Source organism: Lycium ferocissimum, chromosome 1 (assembly GCF_029784015.1).
Source record: "Lycium ferocissimum isolate CSIRO_LF1 chromosome 1, AGI_CSIRO_Lferr_CH_V1, whole genome shotgun sequence".
Classification (NCBI taxonomy): Eukaryota; Viridiplantae; Streptophyta; class Magnoliopsida; order Solanales; family Solanaceae; genus Lycium; species Lycium ferocissimum.
Genome location: NC_081342.1, coordinates 24,239,564 through 24,239,943, shown reverse-complemented (window position 1 = coordinate 24,239,943; position 380 = coordinate 24,239,564).

The window sequence follows — 380 nt, the reverse complement described above, 5'->3', positions numbered from 1 at the left end:
TTCCCCCGGGCCTTTTCATGGGGGCCCGGGGAACCTTTTGGGGGTTGGGGTTTTGCTCTTAAAATGGCCATAAATCTTAATTTCGACATCGTGTGAGGGCCTACGACCTATGGTTGCAAAGCTCTTTCAATTATCTACAACTTTTATTCTTGGTGTTTTTCCAAACTCCAAACTTATAATGCCGTTTTTACCCCTCAAAGTCAACTCATCCGAAAACGTTTTCTTAAATCGTCCTTTTGGAGGGCTTATATCCATATTTGGCTTATGGGTCCTTCTTAGGACTTGCTCAACTTTTCATGTACTACTTGTATCACTTATAATATATCCTTTACAAAAATCCCGACATGTGGGCCCCACCTTAACTCATGATTTCGAGGGCT